Raw genomic sequence first — 15,009 nt, 5'->3', positions numbered from 1 at the left:
TTCCATTTTAGCCGGTGAAAAATATTTAAGCAAAATTTTTCATTCATTTGTTCCCAAGTAGTGATTGACCCTTGTGGTAACGAGTTCAACCATTGTCTAGCCTTATTCTGTAATGAAAAGGGAAATAACCGAAGGTGAATAGCATCGTCAGAAACGTTATTGATCTTAAAGGTGTCGCAAAATCCAGAAAATTTACTAAATGATTGTTTGAATCCTCGTCCTGCAATCCATCAAACTGAACAAACTGTTGTATCATTTGAATTGTGTTAGGTTTCAGTTTAAAATTATTTGCAGTAATAGCTGATGCTTGATATTCGTAACAGGTTTTAAAAATTTATAAATGAATCGTTCTTGAGACTAACTTATTATCACGATTAAGGCAAGTGTACCTATCGAACAGTAGTATAGTTCAGCAAGACCAGATTGTCAAACCCAAAGGAACTACGAGTACTAGTATTTACTTCCTTTTTATTATCTAGCCTAAAAATTAAGAGGTTTGGCTATCTAAGCTAATTACTAACTAAGAATGCACAGAAAGAAAATTTGGGAAAATACTTTTGGGAAAATTCGATCGATTAAGACAATACCTAAGGAAAAATCCACCTAGACTTCACTTGTTATTTGACTCTGAGTCAGACGATTTATTCATTTGACTTGATCTGTAAAAATCCCTAAGTTATATTATTATCTCTCTCGAGATTAATAACGTCTAACCCTAGGTTGAATAATTGAAATCTCTTTCTAATTAAAACCCTAGAATTGCATTAACTCGATCTATAGATTCCCTTATTATGTTTCATCCTAATCTAGCAAAATTTTATCACCCTATCTCTAAGCGTGCAATCAACTCCGCTTAATTATGACAAATTTACTCTTAGACAGGGTCTATTCCTCATCTGAATAAAAGCTTAACTTGAATCAATACCCTAGAATATCAAAACAAGAATTAAGAACACATAATTAAGAATAAGTCAAATATTTATCATACAATTCAGATAATAATAATAAGATCCGTCTTAGGTTTCATTCCCCTTAGGTATTTAGTGGGTTTAGTTCATACTTATGAAAGAAAACATCTCAAAAGCATAAAGATAACAAAATATAAGAAAACCCAAAATTCCTGAAGGAACTTGAAGGGAGATCTTCAGTCTTGATGATGAATCTGGCTTCTGAGATGGATCAATCGGCTTTCCTCAAGTAATTCCTTGCTTCTTACTCTGCATCCTCCTTCTAAGTGCCTCTTCAGGTGTTTAAATAGGCTTTAGAATGCCTAAGAGCCTTCAAAATTGGCCTTTTCCGAATAGAGTTATACTTGGGCTCAGCAGGGACACGCCTGTGACACACCCGTGTGACACGCCCATGTGCGATTACTCCAGCCCGTGGTCAAGGCTGTTGAATAGGCACGGGAATGTAGTATACCCGTGTAAGTCATGCTTCAATCCTGCCAAAGGGACACGGCCGTGTGACACGCTCGTGTGAGGAAAGCCAGGCCGTGTTAATTTCACATGTAGGTCTATTTTCTCCATTTTTGGCTCGTTTCTCGCTCTTTTTACTCTCTTATGCTCACCTAAGTACAAAACATGAAATTAAAGGATTAAGAGCATCGAATTCACCAATTCTAAGGAGAAACCATCCATAAATGTGCTAAGCATGGGATAAAAATATGTATAAATTACGGTTTATCAAATACCCCCACACTTAAGCATTTGCTTGTCCTCAAGCTAAAATCCTCAACTCAGAATCAAAATAAATTCTTCTCAATTTATAATCCCTATCAATAATATCTCAAAATAATTCATAGGTACTCATATATTGAAAATTCAACTAAAAGTACATCAAAGTTTCAAACATTCCAAGTTGAGCATTTTATCACGAAAACATAGGTGTCTCCCCTCATCTAAGTGATTACCTTTAATCAAAATATCATAGAGTTTAACATCCTTACTAAAGATTCACTCAAATCACTTAAGATGCTTAAAGACATCAATAAAAGCACTCATTAGTCAATATGAAAAGTTATTACCATAGACTTGCTTAAAAATCAAATCTCCACCACTATATATTGAGCTGATACATCAATCAAAAAGGTCTTTTTAGAGGGTTGTAACGTGGCTTTTGTTAGGGGGTGCGGTCACAAGCTGAAAGAAAATGTTAGAATCGAGATTGAATTGAAAAATTACCTAGCTAGAAAAATAACTAGTCATCAGTTGAATACAAGTGAGCTTCTTCTCAGAATATGGAATTAACACTCAAGCTCAAAAATGACGAATTACTACTAATATGTATGTAAGTATTTTTTTTTTTTTTTAAGAACAAGTCAAATATTTAGAAGCACAAAACATAGCTAAGCAATTAAATCAAATCAAATCTCGACAAAAATTGGGATCAAATTAGGGGATTTCAGCAATAATGGGTTATGGGTTAATATTGAGGGTAAATCAATTAATAGCTTGTTAGGCTCAAAAGGGGTTCACTAAGGGTTAATTATGGAGGTAGGCTTTTGTGGAGTGAGTGGGATAAACCTAAGTGCCTTTATCATCTTGACATATCAAATCAAATGGTGTGGTCTTGTCATGCATAATCAAGCAAGTTCTAGAATAACAAATCAAAACTGACGCACTCATAATGAAAGTGAGCATGAAAGGAATAAAATATGCTCTAAAGGCTCAAGATCTCACAAAAATTATGGCTTTTTGATGTTCAAACTTGTGAATTTTAACTCAAGATAATACCTAAACTTAGGAAAACAACCTAAAAGTTTTTAATTCTTCAAAAATCAATTTATCATACTTGATTCCCTAATGTATTAAAGTTTAAACAATTAATGCATAAATACCTATGTTTTAATTCAATACATATCAATAAAAATCATAAATTCATTCTAATAGTGATATGAGTGATTCACGTGAGAATAAGACAAAATTCAAGGATTTCTAATGATGATATAAAAGACCCCCCACACTTAAGATGTACATTGCCCTCAATGTACAAAGAAAGATGTATTGACAAAGATAAATTTATAATCATAAGATAGGGAAAGAAATGAAACTTCCTGAATGATGAATGAACTCCTTGAATTGTAGTCATGGAGAATAAACGGCCAAAGTAATGATGAGGGTGGAGGAGGATACTCCGGTGGTGGTAGAGGTTGGGTTCCACAAATGTTGCGCCAAAAGAATATTATATCTCATGTTGGCTATGGTCATGGTCGAGCAGGGCATGGTAGTCGTGGAGAACCTTTCCCAGTGGAGTTTCAAGTTGCTAAGTAATAGTGAGCTGTGGAGCTCTTTATAATTGTGATAGAATTAGGAACTTTTTTAGGAAATATATAAAGAAGAATAATTACTCGTAATGAAATAGCCGAAATTAAAAATTGTAAAATAATAATTATAAAACCTAATAAAAATAAGCTTAAAGAAAAATAAAAAGTAGTCTTAAAATAGAATAAAAATAACAACATAAAATAATAAATAAAAGTTTTTAAACATCTTCATCGCTAGATGGTTCGCGAGGTGGGGTGGCGATGAGATGTGGAAGTGCTGACAAATATGCTGTAAAGTAGCATCAATGTTATCGAAGCGCTGAAAACACTGCTGCTCGAATCGAGTAAGACGCTCAGAGATGCCAGCATATGAAGTCGCCGCATGAACTAGACGAGATGGGGGTGTTGACTAAGACGGTGGGTCCTCATGACGTGGAGGGAGATCATCAGTAATGTCCTCTGGATCCTCCTCTTCGGTTAACTGGACGAGGCGGTACTGAGAAGGGAAGATGCAACGTCGTTTCTCGATCATCCTCATACTTAGCATGCTCGAGATACCTTATGGAGACATCTGGCCGATGAGAGTGAGGGAAGATGATTGGGCTGCTGTGTTCAGGAGCCAGTCGAGTCACATAAGGCCCAATAGAGATGACCCCTCTCCAATGCCGCTCCGTCTAGTGGTGAATGGCGAGGGAAATAAAGTAGGCGAGGTCGATAATATGCCCATTTACCATACTCCATAAGAAATAAGCGTTGTGGGTGGTGACGACACTGGTGCTCTCTCATCTCCCTGTCAGAGTGTGAGCCAAGATGGCATGTAGATACCTCAAGGATGGAGAGAGAACCGATGCCTTGGAGCGGCTAGGATCGTAGGTGGCCGAGGCAGAGACGAAGACCCTTCAGCATTTTGAGGGGGAGTAGAGGATGTGGTGGTAGAGGGTGTTGAGTTCATTATCGTCCATAAATTCCTACGTGTATAGCCCTATTGAAATCCTAAACTCGGGTAGGCTCAACTGGCGTACTAGACCATCAAGGCGGAACTGGACCATTCCAGGATCGTCGAAGTTTGTCATGACGGTCTGAAGATGGAATGTCGAGCAGAGTTCCAATGTGAACTCGAGATACGTCGGCTCGACGATCTCAAAGAAGAGCCCCCACGAGTCAATTGTCAGGAGAGTTCGGACTGCGTCAGCCAATTGAATCTGTTCAAGTACGGCCCAGTCAATACAGCGGCCCACACCTAGAGTCGGGCCCGTAATATCTGATATAACTCCTCTTGGGGTCTCAAGAGAAACTGGAGGAACGGGTGCCTAATCTCCGTGGTAGGACCCGAGGATGACGCTGCTCCTTTCCTCTTCTTTGAGGAGGGAACAGCGGTCTTGTTACCACTTGAGGATGACATTGTACCTACGCTAAAAAATCGAAGTTCAACTAATACGTCCCAAAAATAGCACGGAAGCACAAAACTAAATAAAAATATTTCATGAGACTTACATGATGGATAAAGTAAACAAAACTACTAAATATATCAAGTTATTGGATTATGAGAATAATGTAACAGGAATATGAATGAATGCATGTAGGTAAGCATAAATTTCATGGAACAAATAAAAATGAAAGAGTATGGCATAATGTAGTAACTAAAATGACAAAATTTTTATAAACAAGCATGAGTATTTTAATATTGTAACTATGAAAATTCATTCAAAATAGTTCAATAGAGCAAAGAAATCATGAAATAAGCAACATAATTAAAGAAAATAGAGAGAAAAGAGTAAACAAATGCAAAAGGAATGAGCTTGGGGGGTCAGAATCGGTGTTGTAGGTGGCACACGGGTGTGGGCAGTAGGGCGTGTGAAGTTGCAGCGGCTAGGGTTAGGGATTTTTGGGGAGGAAGATGATGAATAGTGAGGGGTTTATATAGATTTTGGGGAACACGACCATGGGACATGCCCGTGTGGCCTAATTTTTTCCCGTGTGTTTCACGAATTTTGAATTTGGGCGCGTCTGACATTCGGCCCACGCCCGTGTTCTTTGGGCGTATGGGTGCACATGGCCATGTTGCACGGTCGTGTCTTGCTTCGTTCGCTTCTCCTACACCCGTGTACATAGTTCCATGCCTGTGTTGGTTTTGACAGTGTCGACGTGTTGGGGAAGAAATGTTGCCCTGTTTTCACACGGCCTAATGCACGCCCGTGTGTCTGGCCGTGTGGTCTTTAGAAAGCCTGTGTTCCATGATTCAGTTAGTATGCTAGATGTTAAAAGCTAAAATTTAAAGAAATTAATACTACTAGTGCTCGAGTTGCCTCTTGAAAAGCGCTTATTTATAGTCTAAGCTCGACTTATCTCTTTGGTGTGTGATCATGGTGGCTCGAGGAGCTTACACTCCTCATCCCTGCTATCAACTTTATCAATATAAGGTTTAAGACGAGTATTGTTTACCTTAAAGGTTCCGAATTTGGGGTGAATTACCTTGACTGTATCATATGGGAAAATATTGAGTACTGTGAGAGGAATTTCTTCATTAGGTTCAGAAATGGTAATGCGAGGATCTATTGCATCTAGTAGTACTTTGTCTCCAACCTTAAGTTGATTTGGTGATGTATTGAGCTCGTCCTAACTCGATTTTGGTTTATAGGGTGTTCTCAGTTTTTGTATTCGCCATCCATCTATTTCCTCGATTTGTAGCCTTCGTTCTTCATAGATAGGTCATTTATTGTTGCTTGAACATGACTCATGTAGGTTCTTCGAACTTATTTCCTGCAAAGAAGGTTGCACTATACAGTTAGTTTTAGCAGAATGATTTGGAAAATCACCTTCAATTTTCTATGTGTTATTCAAATTACGAGCTTGAAGGGTGATTGTTTCGTCCCCCACGCGAAGTGTGAGTTCACCTGTGCCAACGTCGATGATCGTTCTAGCGGTTGCTAAAAAGAACCTTCCTAAAATTAGGGGGGCGTTACTATCCTCTTCTATGTCTATAACAACAAAACCAACTGGGAATATAAATTTGTCAATTTTAACGAGTACATCTTCAATAAAACCCCTAGGAAAACTAATAGTTTTATCTGTTAATTGAATGCTCAGCCTAGTTTGTTTGGGTTTCCCAACACCTAGCTGTCTAAACATTTTATAAGGCACAACATTAATGCTTGCCCCTAAGTCAGCTAATGCATTATGGACATCTAAACTACTAATTAAACAAGGAATCGTAAAACTCCCTGAATCCTTCAATTTGTTGGGTAGTTTATTCTATAATATGACTGAGCAAACTGCATTCAACTCCAAATGCTACGCCTCATGCAACTTTCATTTATTTGTTAAAAACTCCTTTAAAAACTTGACTGCGTCGTTTGGCATTTGCGAAAGGGCTTCAATAAACGATAAGTTAATATGTAGTTTTTTTTAAAGTTTAAGAAATTTACCAAATTGTTCGTCTGATCGGTCTTTCCTTGTCGCATTAGGGTATGGCATACGAGGTTTATATTCTATACTCACCGACTTTGGGTCATTTTGGCCTACCTTATTCTTACCTTTGCTTGCCACTATTTCTGGCATTGGTTTTGCAACTAACCCTTCCTCATATTGAATGGCAATCTCGTTGAGTTGCTCCCTTGGGTTAGATTTAGTGTTGCTTGGCAGGCTACCTTGTAATTGTTCAGAAATTAACTTGGCGAGCTATCCAATTTGAGTTTCGAGCCCCTAGATTGATGCTTGTTGATTTTTAAGTGCCGTCTCGATATTTTGAAAATGAGTTTCTGACATCGAGATGAATTTGGTTAGCATCTCTTCAAGGTTCGGCTTTTTCTCCTGCTGGTATAGTGGTTGCTGAAAACCTAGAGGGGGTGGTGGTTTTTGATTTCCTTGGCTTCCCCATGAAAAATTTGGGTGGTTCCTCCAACCTGCATTGTAAGTATTGCTATAAGGATTATTTTGAGATCGAAGATTGTTACCCATGTAATTTAACTGCTCGTTCTCCATGTTGTGGCCATAATATGGGTATTCTGAATTGCTTGATCCACCTCCACTTGTTTCACACTACATTATTGGGTGAACCTGTGAAGAACTAAGAAAACCATCAATTTTCTTATTCAAGAGTTCTACCTGATTAGAGAGCATGGTGACTGAATCGACGTTATAAACGCCGGCTGTTTTCGTTGGCTTTATCCTCATGACTTGCCACTGATAGTTATTCAGTGACATCTTCTCTACAAATTCATAGGCATCTTCAGGTGACTTATTATTGATGGTTCCTCCAGCAACTGCATCAACCATTTGTTGAGTCGAAGGGTTTAGGCCATTATGAAAGGTTTGAACCTGTAGCCAGAGTGGTAACCCATGGTAAGGGCATCTTCAGAAAAGATCCTTGTATCTCTCCCATGCATTGTAGAGTGTTTCTAAATCCATCTGCACAAAAGAAGAGATATCATTACATAATTTAGCCATTTTAGCCAGCGGAAAATATTTTAATAAAAACTTTTTGGTCATTTGTTCCCAAGTAGTGATTGACCCTCGTGGTAACGAGTTCAACCATTTTTTAGCTTTGTTTCTCAATGATCGCGTTATTTCATGATAGGTTTTAAATATTTATAACTACTTGTTCTTAAACTAACTATTATTGTGACATAGGCAAGTCTACCTATCGAACAGTAGTATAGTTTTAGCAAGAACGGATTGTCGAACCCAAAGGAACTAAAAGTACTAGTAATGACTGTCTTTTTATTATCTAGCCTAAGAATAAAGAGGTTTTGTTTTAATTAACTAATTATCTAAACTAAGAACGCACAGAGAAAAGAATTGGGGAATTGCTTTTGGGAAAAATCGATTGACTTAAGACAATACCTAAGGAAAAATCCACCTAGACTTTACTTGTTATTCTGGCTCTGAATCAGACGATTTATTCATTCAACTTGTTCCGTAGAGATCCCTAAGTTATATTATTATCCCTATTCAAGACTAATAACGTCTAATCCCTAGATTGAATAACCGAGACTTTTCTCTAATTAACACTCTAGGGTTGCATTAACTCGATCTATGGATCCCCTTATTAGGTTTCACCTTAATCCGACAAAATCTTGTCACCCTATGTCTAGGCGCACAATCAACTCCACTTAATTATGAAAAATGTACTCTTAGACAGGGTCTATTCCTCCTCTGAATAAGAGTTTTTCTTGAATCAGTATCCTGGGATATTAAAACAAAAATTAAGAACACATAATTAAGAACAAGTTAAATATTTATCATACGATTCAGAAAATAATGACAATATTCGTCTTAGGTTTCATTCCCCTTAGGTATTTAGGGGTTTTAGTTCATAACTAAATAAGAAAACATCTCAGAAGAATAAAGAATAGAAAACATAAAGAAACCCCAAAACTTTTGAAGGGAAATTGAGGAGAGATCTTCAGTCTTGATGATGAATCCTGCTTCTGAGATGGATCAATCAGCTCCCTTGGAGTAATTCCTTACTCCCTCTTCTCCGTCTCCCTTTTCTTCCTTCTCTAGGGTGTATTTATAGGCTTTGGAATGCCTAGATGCCCTCAAAATTAGCCTTTTCCAAATTGGACCCAACTTGGGTTTGACAGGGACACGCTCGTGGCACACGCCCGTGTTTGATTACTTCAGGATGTGTTCAAGTCTGCCAAATTGACACGGCCATGTGGTTTGCCCGTGTGAGGAGGTCCAGACCATGTTGATTTCGTGCTTTGGCTCATTTTCTCCATTTTTAGCCCGTTTCTCGTTCCTTTTACTCTCCTAAGCTCTCCTAAGTATAAAACATGAAATTAAAGCATTAGGAGCATCTAATTCACTAATTCTAATGAGAAATCATCCATAAAATGCATTAAACATGGGGTAAAAATATGTATAATTTATGGTTTATCAAATACCCCCACACTTAAACATTTGCTTGTCCTCAAGCAAAATTCTCAATTCATAATCAAAATAAATTCTTCTCAACTTATAATTTCTATCAATAATATCTCACATTAATCCATAAGTAATCATATATTGAGAATTCAACTAAAAGAACATAAAAGTTTCAAACATTCCAAGTTGAGTATTTAATCATGCAAACATAGGTGTCTCTTCGCATCTAAGTAATTAACTTTGATTCAGAACATCACAGAGTTTCACATCCTCACTAAAGATTCACTCAAATCACTCGAGGTGTTTAAGGATAATAAATGAAGCACTCAATAGTCAATAATGAAAAGTCATTACCATAGGCTTGTATGAAAATCAAATCTCCATCACTATAATTTAAGATGATACATCAATCAAAAGGTCTTTAGAGGATTGTAAAAAGGCTTGGTTAGGGTGTGTGGTCACAAGCTGAAAGAAAGGGTTAGAATCGAGATTGAATTGAAAAATTACCTAACCAAAAAAAAAGTTAATCATTACTTGCATACAACAGAGCTTCTTCTTAGACAATAGAATTTAACTTTTGAAACTTACAAACAGAAGATAACTACTAATGTGTATACATGTTTTTTTTTTAAGAACAAGTTTAAATAATATAGACTAACTATTAAGAACAAAATATAGCTAAGCAATCCATTCAACTCAAATCTTGACAAAAATAGGGATTAATTTAAGGGATTTCAATAATAATGGGTTAAGGGTTAATATTGAGGTTAATACAAGGAATGGCTTGTTGGTTCAAGGGGGTTTACAAGGGGTTAATCGTGGAGGTAAGCTTTTCACGGCATGAATGGGTTAATCCTAAGTGCCTTAATCATTTTGATATATCAAATCAAATGGTGTGGTCTCGACATGCATAATCAAGCAAGTTCTAGAATAACATTTCGATCTCGACGACTCAAGCAATAATAAAATGAGCATGAAAGGATTAATAGATGCTCAAAAGGCTCAAAAATCTCACAAAAATTATGGCTTTTTGATGTTTAGACTCGTGAACTCCAATTCAAAGTAATACCTAGACTTAGGGAAACAACCTATAATTTTAAATTCTTAAAAATCAACTCATCATGCTTGATTCTCTAATGTCTTAAAGTTTAAACAAAGGCATATGTTTGAATTCAAGATATATCAATCAAAATCATAAATCAACTAAAATTTATCCTAAATATGATATGAAAACTTTTCAAAAGAACAAGGCAATCATTCAGGCATTTTTCTGATAATGAAATAAATACCCCCCACACTTAAGATGTACATTGCCCTCAATGTACAAAGATAGATTTAGAGTATAAAAATAAGATAGGGGGAGAAGTGAAACTTCCTGTATGATGAATTACTCGAACTGGAGTTCTGGAGAGGAATCTGTTCGAGAGAGGAGGAGGATACTCTGGCGATCGTAGAGGTTCATTAGGCCATAAGTCTTGCGCCAAAAGGATATTATCTCTAGTGGTAGCTATGGCCGTGGGCAAGCAGGACATGGCAGTCATGGAGAACCTTTCCCGCTGGAGGTTTAGTTCCTATGTGATGATGAGCTTAAGAGCTCTATAGAACTGTGATAAGATCAGGAACTTTTTAGGGGATATTAGGAAGAATAATTAACCGAAATTAGCAATTAAAAATAAAATTTCTAAAATCTAATAAAAATAAAAAGTAGTTCAATAAAAATTAAAAACATAAAATAATAAATAAATATTTTTAAATATCTTCATCGCTGGATGGTTCTCGAGGTGGAACTGGCGATGAGATGTGGAGGTGCTGACAAATCTGCTGTAAAGTAGCATCAATGTTGTCAAATTGTTGAAAACACTGCTGCTCGAATCGGGTGAGGCGCTCAGAGATATCAACATATGAAGCCGCCGCATGAACTAGACGAGAGGGTGATGGTGGCTGAGTCGGTGGGCCTTCGTGCTGTGGGGGGACATCATCAGGAATTTCCTTGTAGGCTTCCTCCTCGGTAGATTGGGCGAGACGATACTGGGGAGGGTAGGTTCCTCGGCGCCTTTCGATCATCCTCATGCTAAGCATGCTCAAGATGCCTTGTAGAGACATCTAACCGATGAGGGTGAAGGATGATTCTTGGGCCGCGGTCTTGAGGATCCCGAAGTGTCTCGCTAGCCAAGTCACGTAGGGGCCAATAGAGATGACCCCCTTCCGATACCGCTCTATTTGGTGTTGAATCGCAACGGCGATGAAATAAGCAAGGTCGATGACGTGTCCTTGCGACATACACCATAAGAAGTAGAAGTCGTGGGTGTTGACGACGCCAGTGCTCTCTCACCTCCCTGTAATCGTGTGAGCTAAAATAGTGTGTAAGTACTCAGGGATGGTGGGAGAACTGATGCCTTGGAGCGGCTAGGATTGTAGGAGGCCGTGCTAGGGGCCAAAGTGTGCCAGCACTTCGAGGGAGAGAAATATATGTGGCGACTGAGAGCATGTAGTTCATTCTCCTCTTTGAACTCCTCCGTATATAAGCCTAGTGCAGCACTAAACTCTGGGACACTTAGCTGGCAGATTAATCCACCTAGGCGAAATTGAACCGTGCCGAGATCATCGTAGTTCGTCATTACGGTCTGAAGATTGAATGTTGAGCATAGTTCCATCGTGAGCTCAAGGTATGTTGGCTCGATAATCCAAAGAATTGCTCTTAAAGGTCGATGGTTAGGAGGGTTAGGATCGAATCACCAACTGAACCTGTTCTACAGTAGCCCAGTCGATGCAGCGACTCGCAATTAAAGGTCGAGCCCGAAGTATTTGGAACAGTACTTTCTGGGGCCCTTGGGGGAACTGTAGGAGAGGGTGACGAATTTTCACGGTGAGAGCCACGGAAGAGAACACTCCCTTCCTCTTCTTTGAAGCAGGTACGGTGGTTTTCTTTCCTCTTGAAGACGAAATTGTGAACCTGTAATATAAAGAATAATAATAATAGGTAAACGAATTCGAAAAAATAAAACGCATGAATTTGAAACTAATTATTTCAGCCAATACTATTAATATGAAGCAAACTCAACACAATAACAATGAGAACGAGAATAGAAACGTAATGGGTATGAGGTTTTCCTAATCTCAATTTAACACAGAATGTATGATAACTAACCTAGGAATGCAAATTAAATGATAGAAAAATGAAAAATAGTTCAAAAGATATGAAGTTTATGTTGATAATAATTATTAGAAATAAGTAAAATAGAAGTGAAAGGAGTAAACAAACGCTAAGGGAAAGAGATTGAGCGTCAAAAATAAAGTGGAAAGCGGTGCACGGGCGTGCCAGGGAAGCCGTGTGGAGTTGTAGCGGCTAGGGTTAGGGTTTTTGAATGGGGAATAAAGTGAATAGTGCAGGGTATTTATAGATTTTGGGCCACACGGGCAGGGCACACGTCCGTGTTCCCTAATTTCAGCCCGTGTGATTCGCGAATTTCAAATTTGGACACGTCTGACATTTAGTACACGCCCGTGTTCCTTGGGCATGTGGGTTCACATGGCCGTGTCGCACGGTCGTGTCTAGCTTTGTTCGCTTCTCCCACACCCGTGTATGCAAGCCTCACGCCCCTGTTAATTTAACAGGTTTGACCACAGGTGTTTTGCACGGGCGTGTCGAATGCCCGTGTTGTTTTAATAGGTTCACCCACGGTTCTTCCACACGGGCGTTTCGCACGCCCGTATTGTTTTGGCAGGCTCGACTACTGCTATATCGCATGGCCATGGTGTTTAATCGTAGCCCGTGTTGGGGAAATCTTTTGCCCTGTTTTTACACGGCCTTAAGCACGCCCGTGTGCTTGGCCTGTCTCTATGGAAACACCTGTATTCAAGATTTCTATTAATAAGTTAGGAGTTAAATACCAAAATTTAAAGAAATCAACATTGTTAGTGCTCGGGTTACCTCTCGAGAAACGCTTATTTATAGTCTAAGCTCGACTTACCTCTCCAGTGAATGGTCATGGTGGTTTGAGGAGTTTATCCTCCTCATTCCTGCTATTAATCTCATCAAAATAAGGTTTTAATCTGGTGTTGTTTACCTTAAAAGTGCCGAACTTAGGATGACTCACCTCCACCGTACCGAATGCAAAAATACTGAGTACTGTAAGAGGGATTTCCTCATTCGGTATGGTAGTGACAATGTGGGGATCTGCGGCATCTAATAAAACCTTATCACCAGCCTTAAGTTGATTTGGAGATGTATCAGGCTCATTTTGGCGTAGTTTCAGTTTGTCAAGTGTTCTTGGTTTGTGCATCCACCATTCATCGAGTTCCTCAATTTGTTTACTTCGATCTTCATGAATAGGTCCTCTACTGGTGCTTGAGAACGACTCGTGTGCTTCCTTCAGACTCATTTTCTGCAAAATAGGTTACACCATATTGTTAGTTTTAGTAGAATGGTTTAAATGATCACCTTCAATTCCTGATATGTTGCTAGAATTTCGAGCTTGAAAGGTGATTGTTTGGTCTCCCACCCGGAGTGTGAGTTCACCTGTGCCAACATTAATGATGGTTTTAGCAGTTGCTAAAAAGGGCCTTCCTAGAATTAAGAGAGTGTTGCTATCCTCTTCTATGTCTAGAATAATAAAGTCAACGGGAAATATAAATTTATCGTTTTTAACTAGCACATCTTCAATAATACCTCTAGGGAATCTTATAGTTTTATCTGCTAATTGAATGCTCATCCTAGTCTGTTTGGGTTTCCAAGACCTAGTTACTTAAACATTTTTTAAGGCATGTCGTTGATACTAGCCCCTAGATCAGCTAAAGCATGATTAACATCTAAACTACCAATTAAGAAAGGAATAGTAAAGCTCTTTGGATCTTTTAGTTTGTTGGGTAGTTTATTTTGGAGAATGGCCGAGTAAACTGCGTTCAGCTCCACATGTGACGCCTCGTCCAACTTCTGCTTATTTTCTAAAAGCTTCTTTAAAAATTTCATTGCATTTGGCATATGCGATAGAACTTCAATAAACGGTAAGTTAATATGTAATTTTTTTAAGAGTTTAAGGAATTTACCAAATTGTTCATCTAAGCGGTCTTTTCTTGTTGAATATTAATTGCGTTGAGTTGTTCCTTTGGGTTATGTTCGGTATTACTTGGCAAACTACATTGTGGTCATTCGGAGATTAGTTTGGAAAGCTAGCCTATCTGAGTTTCGAGGCTTTGGATCAATGCTTGTTGATTTTTAAGTGCTGTCTCAGTATTCTGAAAACGGGTTTCTGACACTGATATAAACTTTGAGAGTATCTCTTCAAGGTTTGGCTTCTTTTCTTGTTGATAGGGTGGTTGTTGGTAGCCCAGAAGATGTTGTGGTTTTTGATTTCCTTGATCGCCTCCACGAGAAATTGGGGTGGTTCCTCCAACCTGCATTATAAGTGTTTCTATATGGATTGTTTTGAGGTCAAGGATTATTACCCATGTAGTTTAATTGTTTGTTATCCATGCTGTGTCCATAAGGTTGGTATTCTGAATGGTTTGTTCCACCGCTACTTGCTTCACACTGCATTACTGGGTGAACCTGTGAAGAATTAAAAAAACCATCAATCTTTTTATTCAAGAGTTCTACTTGATTAGAGAGCATGGTGACCGAATCGACGTTATAAACGCCGGCTGTTTTTGTTGGCTTTGTCCTCATGACTTGCCACTGATAGTTATTCAGTGACATTTCCTCTATAAACTCATAGGCATCTTCTGGTGTTTTATTGTTGATGGTTCCGCCCGCCGCTGCGTCAACCATTTGCCAAGTCAAAGGATTCAGACCATTCTGAAATGTTTGTACTTGGAGCCAAAGCGGTAACCCATAGTGAGGGCACCTCCTCAGAAGGTCATTGTATCTCTCCCATACATCG

The 15,009-nt window shown here is 38.4% G+C and overlaps 1 non-coding gene across 1 annotated transcript; it reads left to right on the top strand.

The window, feature by feature from the left end:
* Window positions 1-7,595: 7,595 nt before the first annotated feature.
* On the top strand, window positions 7,596-7,702 carry LOC128287018 (small nucleolar RNA R71). Its single transcript, XR_008277718.1, has one exon. It is a non-coding gene; the product is annotated as a small nucleolar RNA R71 (small nucleolar RNA).
* Window positions 7,703-15,009: the final 7,307 nt, after the last annotated feature.

The sequence above is a fragment of the Gossypium arboreum genome, chromosome 13 (genome assembly GCF_025698485.1).
Source record: "Gossypium arboreum isolate Shixiya-1 chromosome 13, ASM2569848v2, whole genome shotgun sequence".
NCBI lineage: Eukaryota > Viridiplantae > Streptophyta > Magnoliopsida > Malvales > Malvaceae > Gossypium > Gossypium arboreum.
This window is presented reverse-complemented; position numbering and strand designations above follow the sequence as displayed.